Source organism: Dreissena polymorpha, chromosome 2 (genome assembly GCF_020536995.1).
Source record: "Dreissena polymorpha isolate Duluth1 chromosome 2, UMN_Dpol_1.0, whole genome shotgun sequence".
Lineage (NCBI taxonomy): Eukaryota > Metazoa > Mollusca > Bivalvia > Myida > Dreissenidae > Dreissena > Dreissena polymorpha.
The window spans coordinates 148279523-148293156 of NC_068356.1; positions in this window are offsets into that span (position 1 = coordinate 148279523).

Sequence of the window (13634 nt, forward strand, 5' to 3'; positions counted from 1 at the left end):
TGTTCGCAGAGCGAGTCACATATCGATAATCTTACCTTTCTTGTGTGAATGTAGTCTATAAATAATACTCAAAATCGGCCCTACAAACAAATAGAAATTTGCACGAAAAGTAGGTCTAGAAAATCAAGCATTGTTCTGAGAAAACTGGTCTTAATACGTGTGCGAAAATGTTACCCCAGATATGCCTGTTGATTTCCATCCATCTTTCCGCCAAGCTTGTTTTTCGAAAAAGAGCAATTTCCTTAGACAACATATTACATAAAGGTGGAAAGTGTCGTGCTTAATTACTCTGTGTGCACTGTACAATCCAATCTGAGGCGAAACTTTACGCACATGCATTTAGTTTTTTTTCCAGAACGAGGTTGCATTACTCTTGTATTTAATATTCAAACAACAAAGTGTTGTGTGTTAAGCACTTCAGAATATCGTCTTTAAACAAAGTGGAGATAAACATTTTAAAATCGTATTTTAAGCTATATTTACTTAAGTTTATGTCTGCGTATAGATGTTTTCCTGTATTCAAAATTAAAACAACAAAGTGTTGTGTGTTAAGCACTTCATAATATCGTCATTAAACAAAGTGGAGATAAACATTTTAAAATCGTATTTTAAGTTATGTTTACTGAAGTTTATGTCTGCGTATAGATGTTTTCTATATGTGTGTTACAAATCGAGAGTCGTGCTGGTAAACTAAGGGTTAATGTATGTGAGCAAAGTCTCGTCCAAATCAGGGAAGACAGTCTAGTGATGTTTTTTGCCCAAAATTACCGCCGATATTCGGCTGCTTCCCAATTGCAAAAATCTACTTTATTTCTCAAAAAATGACACAATTTTCCCAATAAAACCAAAAAGATTACAATGGCAATCTAGCGATAATTTCGTAACATGAGTGCCAATCGAGCTTCTCAAGTCGTCGCCGAACGACAACTGATTAAGGTATTGTGCGCGAATGTAGCCGAATATATACGATTTTACTTTTATTATCCACACATCTCGCTTTATATTGCGGAGGATACCGACGATAGTCGATGCATCCTGATTGAGCACGCCTGTTTTTACACACGTCCAAGATGGCGGCAAGCAGACGAGTATTTGCAATGAGCGGCGAAAATGATAAATACCATTCGAATTAACAACGGATATCATATGCTTATAAGGGAATAATTTAATGCGTGTGTCAATTAACGCAAAATTCTACGTTTGAGATAAAAAAAATATTTATTAGAAATATGCTGAGTGAATGTGCGTAACGGAAACCAGTGTTGGAAAATTGAAGTTCAGTCTACTCACAAATTTAAAGCATTTAAGATCAGTATTGTTCGAAAATGGAAGTTTAATATGCATGTGGAAGGATATTAACTAAACGTTGTCTTCATTGAAAGAAGAAGTTAAAGCAGCACTTTATAATATAAAAATGCTGTCAAACATGCTCTCAACAATTTTAATTAATTTCTTATGATCATTTTTTTAATGATTCATATATCCCAATTACATGGTTTATCGCGCTATTTTATCCCAATTTCATGGTTTATCGCGCTAATTTTCCCAATCCATATGGCACATTCTGTAACAAAAAAGAGCACAAAAAAAATCACTGGACACTTTCTGCCTAGACTGGATGTTTGTTAAGAAGATACATCATATATACAGGCAACTCCATAAAAGCGGAATATATGCACAGTCTAAATTTTGGACACACGTTTAGTTTGTGATCAATTTTTCAGTAAATGTGGAGCTCGACTAGCCCTAAAAACGGTTTAAATCCCCATTCTTTCATTGACCGTTACAAGGCGGTGATCCCAGTTTTGATAATCAATCTACTATCTTCGGATTCTGTTGAACTCCCCTTTCGGGTATTATAAACAGATCGTATAATGTGTGTGTATACTCGGTGTTCAGTAGTTTGCATACCATTGATCTTTCGATATAGTTTATCATTTATTACTGTTTACAACGTTAATTTAAACATAATAATTAATATAAATATGTATGCATGTTAATTTATTTAATTATATGCTAATTACAGAACGAGCACACTTTAAATATATTTTTGTTGCATTTTTCATTTCGTTTTATTATTAGTAATATACATTGTGTCATGTTTTAGTATATGGTTGTTAAATTGTACTTGTATACTTTTAGTTATAATATGTGGTAAAAGTTTTCAATGATAGTTTCGGAAAAAAAGTTTAATATTATAACAGAACCAAAACGCAACATTTCGGTTTGCCGGCTTACGAGAATATGTGTTATGTGCTGCATAATTTAATAGAGGGTGTATGTTGATATAAACCAACTGAAAACAATGGTAGTGCACCCTCAACGTTTATATGTTAAACTAAACTCGATATACCGTTAAGTTTCAACTATCTCATAACCTGTATGTCATTGTGAGGGGTTAACAGGAATGTAAGTATGAGGCATAGACATTAAACTAATAAGCCTCGCTCTTGGAAAACGGGGCTTAATGCATATTGTGACATAACGGTATATGCTTATTGTTTATTTTTATGATAGAAAGTTAAGTACAGATAAGTTTATTAATAGGGAAATATTTTAATAATATGTTTGAGTATGTAACTTTGCTGTATATTGCGGGTATTTAGAAAATAGAATCTTCGGATAGGATGTAATGAAAATTGAAAAATTGATTATGGAAGTATGGTTTCATTTCTCCAATGTAATTCAATTATCGGGAACATATGTTGATTTATCAGTAAGTTGTCATGACGGTATTTAAGAGGAACTTAAGGGGATATTTATAAATGTTTGCCATGATTTTGAACAACTGTTACTTATATCACCACAACGCAGATAAAATAAGATTTGGAGACAACGCAAATGAAGAAGACATCGCGAAACAACGCCTTTCACAACGAATTGAAGAAACAATCAACGTGGTTAGCATTGGCCATCACGGCGTTTACTCTCAAAGTGAATACCTGGTTCTATCGCTAAAAGAAGACCAACGCAAGAAGTTTTCGAAGGACAACAAGTGACGCAACAATGGACAAAATACTTGTGACGTTAAACACTATAGAGTTAGATGCAGCCGTTCAACTGTTTGACATGCGTAGATAACGTATTCGGAATGGTACTTCCGAGGCTTAAGACATCAAAGGGAACACTGCTATAGTTAATACCTTGTGAGTATTATGGCCAATAGAAGATCTTAATGTCCCGAGAGAAAAGAAAAAGATGCTGGAACCAACAACGAAAATACAACAACAACGGAAACGAAAATATATGACGCAATATGAACAGCAGAAATAAGATCAGGAACACCAAACGCACGCGTATCGCCAAGGACGACCTGACGATCGGCTTATATTAATCATCACAGCAACAGGGATAGATCCGATTCGCCTACACGACTTAAAGACGAATCGATCTTAATCTCCGCGACGGCAGTAACCAGTCCGACTTCAAGCGACTTCATTCGCCGCGAGTCGCAACTTCATTACTACATGAACGACAACAGTTGCGTTCAGTTACAGCGAACGTTCGCTATAGTTCGCGAACGGTCGCAAACGTTCGCTATTGAACGCTCGGTTCGCCGCGAACGTTCGCGAACCGAAGCGAACCCTCTTGGGAGGTAGTTCGCTAGCGAAACCAAGATGGCGGACAAATAAATATGTTGTATTTGTTCAGTGTAACTTCGATATTGTTTCCTTTTTTTGTAGTACAAAAATGAATTGAACAATAAACAAAGTGTATATGTGGTTTTGGGGATTCCGATAATGACGTCGCGTTTGCGCATCCTCAAATTTTGGCCGTCAATACTGCGGCCATTCTGCTTTTGTTTGCGTTTGATGATCCGCATCGTGATAAGATTTCAATCATATTCGCGACCCTTTTTAAGACCAACAAAATACTCAGAAATTGAAATTCTTTCAGATTAAATAGAATCCAATGAATGAACACAAATAAGTACGAAAACAAACAACAAATTGATTGATTTTATGTAACCAACATAAAGAAACTATTTGAACCTATATGTCCGTAAAAACTTACCTTGTTGCAGATTAACTAAATCCTCTTGATACATGCAAATGTTTTTATTTAATTGTTCACACCAATTTTGACACTCCTTATTTCAGCATGTTTAACCACCCATTGTTTAATTGCCCCTTCACCACAAACCGATTATCTCGATATGATCGGATACTGTCCAGACAATTACTAAGAAAACAGGGTGTCATAAACCCAGGGACCTATATTTGTATGACTCAGTATGGGGTCATTAACCACATGTGTCTGGTCATTAAACACAATTTATGATACCTCCGTGTCATCTCTTGGCATATTAAGCCAAACACTTAACAGTTGCTTTAATAAAACATTTGAACATACTATAAAAAATAGGCGTACATTTGTCCGAAATGGATTAACAGGAACTATTAAGTATGTATATTAACCAGTTTAAACATAACACTTAAGTGTTTTATAATGAAATACATTTAAAATATTGTAGAAATTTACTGCTACACAATTATCGTATTTAACGGGTACCTGCAAATGTAAACTCCGATGTAAAAACGTGTAAAGATCGTGCGTTTTTGCAGTGTTCGAAACATCATCGTGAAAACAAGCAATCGCGTTTGATCATAATACGGATATAAAATACTTGGGTAAAATAAATGTATAGATTATGGTATAATAAAATGCCAGATTTGTATCCCTCATTATCACTACAAAAGAGTTTTCAATATAGATGTGCATTCAAAGACAGTTCAATTCGCAAAATATGCAGGTGTTTTTTTCCATTTGAATGCTAAAAATTATTAATATTTTCATTAAATGTAAACGAAACGAAAATTCATTCAATGTAAAAGAAAATTACAACTACATTTGAAGATTGTAATGTATTGCGCTATTTTAGGGCTTTGTTTTATAACTGATTCAATGCACCTCTTACACTAAATTTCGATCGCTTATGAAAAATAACACTATCGCATCCACACCACTTATAATTATAATCAAATTATTATAGGTTTTATTATTTTTGAAATATCTGTTAGATAAGTACTTTCTGTGTTATTAGCGATTTCCGCCATCAACATCGCAATCAATTTTCTGGGAGCCGCCATCTTGAAACGTTCGCGCCGAACTTATCGTTCAATAAGACCGAATCGCAAACGAACCATCATTGGCGAACGTTCGCTGTAACTGAACGCACTACACTGAAGACCAACGATCAACAGATTCTGTGCTCCAATACATCCCGATTGACATTGACATTGTATAACAATAACTAATATATCTATTTCAGCCGAGACGCTTGAAAAGAAAGATATTATTGTTATCCGCATATTTCCCATCATAGATGTGTTTATATGAATTATGTTTTCAAGTACTTCGTAATTCGATAATTAAATTTCAAAGATTTTTTTGTATCATAAAATGCAAAAAAATCAAAATAAGAGGGAGGGTTGTGTGACATAACGGTATATGCTTATTGTTTATTCTTATGATAGAAAATTAAGTACAGATAGATTTAATAATAGGGAAATATTTTAATAATATGTTTGAGTATGTAACTTTGCTGTATGTTGCGGGTATTTAGGAAATAGAATCTTCGGATAGGATGTAATGAAGTTTGAAAAATTTATTATGGAAGTATGGTTTCATTTCTTCAATGTAATTCAATTATCGGGAACATATGTTGATTTGTCTATAGTCCTTGATTAACAATTCAGCTCGTACATAACAAGCCTCAATTCAGATATGGTATATAATGAAATTTAAATAATTGAAATATCCAATTTCACAATGTACATAACAAATGCAAGTTCGGATTGAGTGTGTATCTTATGGATATCGGGGTCTGCATAATTGATTATAGCACTGTTACGTATCATATCACCTCGATCATGTACAAACATGACAAGAAAGACCACACCTGTCACAAGGGACGATAAATACCCATATCGTATATCGATCTAATCCTATTGACCGACGCGTTAGTATCGTATCAGACCAGCTTATGATAACGCACTTGACAACGACATTTACTAACGCTAGCTTATGCCCTACAGCGCTCAAGTAAACACCATTTTAGGCGTAGATAACATTTTAATACAGTTTGTAAATATCCTTTAAAAGCAAAACACTGTACCTTTTATTAGTATAATGTGAAAGATACAACTATATTGCTATGATTCATTAAGTCTCGATACTGATCGTATATGTAGTTTGTTCCTTTTCGTTTCTTTATAAGAATGAATAAATTAAGACGAGGGATTTTGTTTGTAAATTTTTGTTCTCAAAGTAAATAAAACATAATGGAGCACAATGCATTTCATTGAATAGACAAACGCGTATAGTTTAAATAAAACATAATAAATTTGCGTCATAAGAATCGCGTTTCTTTAGCACATTAATTTTATTTGGGTATATCTTATCATAGGTGTGATAAGTAATCTGAGTGTTAATATAACAAATTCCATTTACTATAAATATGTGAATAGAAGGCCCGTTTATCATTTCATGTAATTAACCCTATAAGATTTGCCAATGCGATACAAGTTAAGGAGAAAACGGCGCTCCTGACATCGTTGGCGTGGTTTGCCTGCAGCAACATGCGTTCATAACGCATTTGAGATCGTGATCAGATCTTAACGCCCCGACACAGAAGACGAATATGTCATCGACATACAGATATCTTCGACGACGATGAATCCGTCGAGTATACGATGACGTAACAGACGACTTCAATTAGGATCAACATTGTCGACATTGATCCAAATTGTGAACCAGCATCAGTACCATACAACGAGTGGACTGTTAATGGACATTTCACGCGTCGTCGAAAATGATTTTTAAAGACTTGATGATGAAAAATCGCGCGTACTTTTTACATATATTAGGTGAAAATTTTATCGTCTATGAACTTATATATATGTGTGTTACCTTAACTGCGTGTACATAAACAATAATTATAATACTGCAGTCATGAACGCAGTCATTCTTCAGAACTCTATATAATAAACGTTTGAAGTATTCTAAATCGTGCGACAACCGAGGACCAACAGCTTCTCCGACTGACAATCATCGTCTTCATTCGGAAGCCGCCGTCTTCCATCGACTGCATGTTACCATCTACAACCAGATGTCACATACTCTCCAACCGGACGTCTCATCTCTTCACCCAGACGCCACATCGCCTCCAGCAAAGATGTCGAAAATGGACACTATTTGTATTGGATTTCCCAAATCAGTAACGCATTCCACTTCAATGTGATTGACATTGACTATTTAAATATTCCGACGTTTAATTATTTCAGCAGAAACATTCGTTAAAAAATTTCATTAATAATTTGCAGATTTTCATCATATATAGGTTTTAGTCACTGATGTTTTCATGTTTGCGTGTTTGATTTTTTCATCGTATGTGTTAATATGTTTTCGTTTACTTCCATACTTAAATTCTTAAAGATTTGTCTGTATCCTAAAATACATAAAAATCAAATTGAGAGGATAAGTTGTGTGTCACATTATGGTTAGAAATTGTAGGTGGAATATATGGGTTTACCTCATGTAAGAAATATTGAAAATTTTATCAAAAGGACCAGTAAACATGACAGTCACAAAGTGCACATATGTTCAAATAAGCTTATCAATGAGGGAGAGATTAAAGAATAGTTTAGTCGACACAAGGTCGGGTATGTTTGTATTGGTCAGGCAAAAGTGTTTATTCAGTTAAATCTCTCATCAAAATGTTGGATAAAACTTGTTAATATTTGGGTGGTTTGTTTATCCCGTTCCCAGGGCTTCATTGATTCAATATCTTAAGTAATCTATCCAATCAGAAACAACCACGCATAAAACACTGACCAATGGGATTCATAACTGAGTTTCACGGGGCAAATGGTAGAGGGAAATAGTCAGTTAGCGTTTAGACCTAGAGGTGTACAGATGGAAAAAAAGACATAATGAGGTTTGGACGTTACTCCTTGACCATATTCGATAGAACTATTAGATATTTTGATCACAAAAAACAGTTTTAAGATTGTCATTCGTATTTTGACATAAAATGGGATGGGTGAGTGGATTTATTTTTAAATAATTGATTCTTTGATATTATTGAAACAAGTCATTTACACGCAATATGTCTCTACATCACGTAGAGTACACTTGACTCTCGCTACGCCGAAGTCGGATATATCGAAGTAATGAAAACTTCAAATATATAAGTTCATTCCCTTCTCAAATTTGAGATACAAGGTTTTTCTTAATTAGAACGCATGAATGCATTTACAAACTTAAAGAAGCTACATGAAGGTTAAAAGTAATGTTGGAATCTCCTACTGGAGAGCTTTTAGCGTCGTTTTGACCTATATCTAGTTATAACTAGTCAGAAGAGAACGTCTTATAAATCGGGTTACTCGAATATCTTTTTTCTCGAAATAATTTGTATCGTTTATGAACTTCGACATTTCGAGATTTCACTGTACTTCGAAGGAGATTGTCAAATGTGTTTGGCATGCGTTGAACTACATGATTTCTTCGCAAAGTCAATCATAACTCATTATAAGTATTGCTGTTTAAATTTACTCAACTGCTAGTGTCGCTCTGGTGTGTAATATTTAGAGAATAATGTGTAACGGCCTGATCTTTGTTTATCGCATCAGATGTTGCTAACAATAAAAAGCGGCGAGGATTGCTGTTTTCTGTTAATCATACGCCTACGTCCTTATTTTAAAAGAAACACAAATAAAACAGGCTGCAAAGTAGCAGTTTTAGCCGGAATGAACATGAAATTTGATGTTTGCTATGTTAATAATAACATCATGTGCTTAATAATTGTGAAATACGTTGTTTGCGGTTGTTGGTGTGTTTAATTTCTAAAATATATTTTCATTGGTATCAAACTGTTTGTTTTTAAACTTGATATAGTGACTCATTTATTAAATATTTCGACCATAGGCTTTTTAATAAACGATTTTACACAAAATTTCACAAAGCGCTTTCTTTTGTTGACAATATCGGAAGTAAATAAATGACGTAACGTCACCCGACGTGAACGTGACGATTCGCGTCAAACTCTTAAGTCACTGCATTATATGCATTATTTGTTGTTTATATATGAGTTGTGTTCTGAGAAAACCGGGCTTAATACATGTGCACAAAGTGTCATACCAGACCAGCCTGTGCAGCCCGCTCAGGCTAACCAGGTACGACAGCTTCCGTCTAAACTTGATTTTCGGTAAGGAGCGACTTCCTAGAAACTAAAAATACCATATGAGCGGAACGTGTCGTCCCTGATTAGCCTGTGCGGACTGCACAGGCCAGTCTGTGTTTGTTTTTTGGTTGAAGCTTATAATATTGTTCGAAAAATGATGATTTTATAGTTGATTCCAAGTAATATGGCCTACCCGATTAAAGAAATAGCAGGCATCATTATATCGGACAGACATTAATGTAGTGGTATGATAACTACTGGAATGTTATAACAATGAAAAAAAACTTTTGGAAAAATCGCTTTATTTACAATATGCAAAGTTGAATTCTTAAACTTTATTAATGGTTATATGTTAACATAGTTTAAACAACTTAAATTGTTTTAAATAACATAAAACATATTAAAGAAAGTTAACTTACATGAATCCGTCATAAATACCAATACGACTCATTTCAAAAAATTCAACGGTGTATACACATTGTCTTGTTCATTTAAGAATTTACGCACACATATATGAAGAATACGTTGTCACTCGTTTGGGTAATTTTATTGGAAATTCCAACAGCTCAAAACTAAAACGCGCATGCTCTGTTATATTTAATGGTAAACAGTCGCATTCCATAATTTTGACTAGGCAGTATGAGATGGATGCATATTTATTTGATTGTGTTGCAAGAAGCGATATAGTTAGCTCACTCGCTAGTGGAAGTTGTTTACAGCGGGGTTGTCTTTTTCGACATATTACTGTTCTCTAAATATTGATTTTACCCAGGCATCGGCCTCTAAAGGATAAACGAACCTCGCTATAGGAAAACCCAGGTTTTCCCAGAGTAAGGCTTATATACATATAGGTTAAAGTGAACTATGCGGATATCTCTGGATTAGAGTAAGGCCTATATACATATAGGTTAAACTGAACTATGCGGATATCTCTGGATTAGAGTAAGGCCTTTATACATATAGAATAAACTGAACTATGCGGATATCTCTGGATTAGAGTAAGGCCTATATACATATAGAATAAACTAAACTATGCGGATATTTCTGGATCAGAGTAAGGCCTATATACATATAGATTAAACTGAACTATGCAGATATCTCTGGATTAGAGTAAGGCTTATATACATATAGATTAAACTGAACTATGCGGATATCTCTGGATCACAGTAAGGTTTTATACATATAGAATAAACTGAATTATGCGCAGATCTCTAGATAAGAGTAAGGCATATATACATATAGAATAAACTGAATTATACGGAGATCCCTGGATCAGAGTAAGGCCTATATACATATAGAATAAACTGAATTATGCGGATATCTCTGGATCACAGTAAGGCCTATATACGTATAGAATAAACTGAATTATGCGGATATCTCTGGATCACAGTAAGTCCTATATAAATATAGAATAAACTGAACTATGCGGATATCTCTGGATAAGAGTTAGGCTGATATACATATAGATTAAACTGAACTATGCGGATATCTCTGGATCACAGTAAGGCCTATATACATATAGAATAAACTGAATTATGCGGAGATCTCTGGATCACAGTAAGGCCTATATTCATATAGAATAAACTGAACTATGCGGAGATATCTGGATCACAGTAAGGCCTATATACATATAGAATAAACTGAATTATGCGGATATCTCTGGATCAGAGTAAAGTATATACATATAGAATAAACTGTATTATGCGGAGATCTCTGGATTATAGTGAGGCCTATATACATATAGAATAAACTGAATTATGCTGAAATCTCTGGATCACAGTAACGCCTATATACATTTAGAATTGACTGAATTATGCGCAGATCTCTGGATTAGAGTAAGGCCTATATACATATAGAATAAACTGAATTATGCGGATATCTCTGGATCACAGTAAGTCCTATATAAATATAGAATAAACTGAATTATGCGGATATCTCTGGATTATAGTGAGGCCTATATACATATAGAATAAACGGAATTATGCTGAAATCTCCGGATCACAGTAAGGCCTATAAACATTTAGAATAAACTGAATTATGCGGATATCTCTGGATAAGAGTAAGGCCTATATACATATAGAATAAACTGAATTATGCGGATATCTCTGGATCACAGTAAGGCCTTTATAAATATAGAATAAACGGAACTATGCAGATATCTTTGGATCACAGTAAGGCCTATATACATATAGAATAAACGGAACTATGCGTATATCTCTGGATCAGAGTAAGGCCTATATACATATAGAATAAACTGAATTATGCGGATATCTCTGGATTAGAGTAAGGCCTATAAACATATAGAATAAACTGAATTAAGCGGATATCTCTGGATCACAGTAAGGCCTATATGCATATAGAATAAACTGAATTATGCGGATATCTTTGGATCAGAGTAAAGTATATACAAATAGAATAAACTGAATTATGCGGAGATCTCTGGATCACAGTAAGGCCTATATACATATAGAATAACCTGAATTATGTGGAGATCTCTGGATTAGAGTAAGGCCTATATACATATAGGTCAAACTGAACAATGCGGAGATATCTGGATCACAGTAAGGCCTATATACATATAGAATAAACTGAATTATGCGGATATCTCTGGATTAGAGTAAGGCCTATATACATATAAAATAAACTGAACTATGTGGATATCTCTGGATCACAGTAAGGCCTTTATACATATAGAATAAACTGAATTATGCGCAGATCTCTAGATAAGAGTAAGGCATATATACATATAGAATAAACTGAATTATACGGAGATCCCTGGATCAGAGTAAGGCCTATATACATATAGAATAAACTGAATTATGCGGATATCTCTGGATCACAGTAAGGCCTATATACATATAGAATAAACTGAATTATGCGCAGATCTCTGGATCACAGTAAGGCCTATATACATATAGAATAAACTGAATTATGCGGATATCTCTGGATTAGAGTAAGGCCTATATACATATAGAATAAACTGAACTATGCGGAGATCTCTGGAACAAAGTAAGGCCTATATACATATAGAATAAATTGAATTATGCGCAGATCTCTGGATTAGAGTAAGGCCTATAGACATATAGAATACACTGTACTATGCGGAGATCTCTGGATCAGAGTAAGGTCTATATACATTTAGAATAAACTGAATTATGCGGATATCTCTGGATTAGAGTAAGGTCTATATACATATAGAATAAACTGAACTATGCGGATATCTCTGAATCACAGTAAGGCCTATATACATGTAGGTCAAACTGAACTATGCGGATATATCTGGATTAGAGTAAGGCCTATATACATATAGATTAAACGGAACTATGCGGATAGCTCTGGATCAGAAGCATATTGAATTTATGAGTTTGCATTACATTACAGTACAACACCAACCATTCAGTTTGTGTTTATGTCATACAATACATGTATAAGTAGTTAGGTTACGGCAAAGCTTTCTTGAATTGTATGATTTACAAATATACAGGGCACGAACGTCACGAGTTAATTAAGGTAATGTCGTTCAGGAGGACATTTAAGTTCATCCAATAAATGCCAATATGAAATAATGCACTAAATAGTGCTTTCTAATGATTTACCAAAATTAATACAACAAATTTGTAGTAATTAAACGATTAAAATCTTGTGTAAGGCTTAATCTCAAATAAATAATATTATAAATTATTGAAGCGTGTTTGCCATAATGCATTTTATTATTAAGACCGTAAGAACAATAATTATATTCAAATCATGCGAGAATAGTTACATCGGTCAGCTAGCAAACACAAAATGTTCAGAAAGACATGATTACAATTTAAAGTCTATTTTACGATGTGCGATGATTAAGAAAGAGACCCGAGCTATTCAAACACTATAAACCAAGATTCAGCTGCTACACTACAATTTAGAGAGCCCCGTTCTAAAATCCTAAACAATAATCCCACGCGAAAGGCCTAGATAAAAGCCAATTGCTACATTACAACGATAAACAATACTACTGAAATTCCCAAAGGTCCAAAGTTCCACATGCAACAATACTACAGAAACAATCCCGCGTTACAATATTACTTTAATAGTTGAAGGCTGCAATGGCTGCAATACACAATAAAGAGCCCCGCGCTACAGTCAAGCTCTAAAATAGTACTTAACGACTATCGCGCTTAAATACTATAGAAAGAGTCGCGTGTTGCCATACTATTGAAAAGTCAAGCTCTAAAATAGTACGTTACGACTATCTCGCTAAAATACTACATACAGAGTCCCGTGTTACAACACTACATATAGAGCCTCGCGCAACAATATTAAAGAAACAAAGCTTGCTATACATTATAATAGAAAGCTTCCCGCCATACAATATTATAGAAAGATACCAGCACTACAATATTATTAAAAGAGCCCGCCCTTTAATATTACATAATTAGTCACGCGCTACAATACTACAGAAAGAGTCCCG